The 1,044-nt window shown below is 42.8% G+C and overlaps 1 pseudogene; it reads right to left on the bottom strand.

Annotated features, from left to right (window-relative positions):
- Positions 1–1,044, bottom strand: part of LOC122151558 — a 200,947-nt pseudogene that overhangs the window by 130,992 nt on the left and 68,911 nt on the right.

Below are 1,044 nucleotides of genomic sequence, written 5' to 3'. Positions count from 1 at the left end.
AGCCATTTTGGCTTCCTCATGCCTCTGGATCAACAGACAAAGAAGGGCATTACTGTACTATCTAGTGTGAGAGATCCTGATTACCAAGGCAAAATTGGGTTGGCTTTACATAATGGAGGTAAAGAAGAATATGTCTGAAATACAGGAGATTCTTTAGGACATCTCTTAGTATTCCCATGTTCTGTGATTAAAGTCAATGGAAAATTACAACAACCCAATTCTGATTTGACTGCTAATGGCCCAGACCCTTCAGGAATGAGGGTTTGAGTCACCCCACCAGGAACAGAACCATGACTGAACCATGGTGCTTGCTGAGGGCAAAGGAAATACAGAATGGGTGGTGGAAGAAGGTAGTTCTGAATATCACCACTATGACCATGTGACCAGCTGCAGAAACGAAGACTGTGATTGTTATATTTTTTCATTGTGTATGTGCATCAAATATTTTTGTTTCATTCTGTTATGAACTGTGAAATGTAAATAAGGTTAATGCATTTTGGTTGTATGTGTGTTTGCATATCATGTTAGGCACAAATATGCCTTTATAATTGTCCTTATTTAGAGATTGTATATGGTTAAGAAGATGTGTACAACTGCCAAGTTGACAAGGGGTGGACTGCGATAGTTAGAGCTGTGTGTCAACTTGACTGGACCTCAATTCTGTGTGGTTGTTCCCATGATGGGATCGGATCACTGTGTTCTGAGTGGCCAATCTGCTCAGGGGGAGTTTCCCTAGGGGTATGGCCTGCTTCCAGTATATCCAGGGACATTCTGGAAGAGAGACATTCTTCTGTGGATTGGGATTCTGTTGTGCTGCCTATGAATGTCCATGAGTGAGCAGTTCACCATTCAGCCTGGAGATCTTGGATTTGTCATTCATTGGAGTCAATAGCCAGTGTACTGCCTAACAGCCTTGAGCTCCTTGGCCCCTGTGGTTGCAGCAGCCTGGAAAGCCTCCAGCTTGATGTTTGATCCAGGAACTTTGGACTTGCTGGCTTCTATACATGTGTGAGCCATTTTCCTAAGATAAATTTCTCTCTGTCT

This window comes from Orycteropus afer, unplaced genomic scaffold (genome assembly GCF_000298275.1).
Source record: "Orycteropus afer afer isolate SDZICR_OR568_19922 unplaced genomic scaffold, OryAfe1.0 scaffold00563, whole genome shotgun sequence".
NCBI lineage: Eukaryota > Metazoa > Chordata > Mammalia > Tubulidentata > Orycteropodidae > Orycteropus > Orycteropus afer.
The sequence above is the reverse complement of the archived record's forward strand: the minus strand, read 5'-3'. Positions and strand labels throughout refer to the sequence as shown.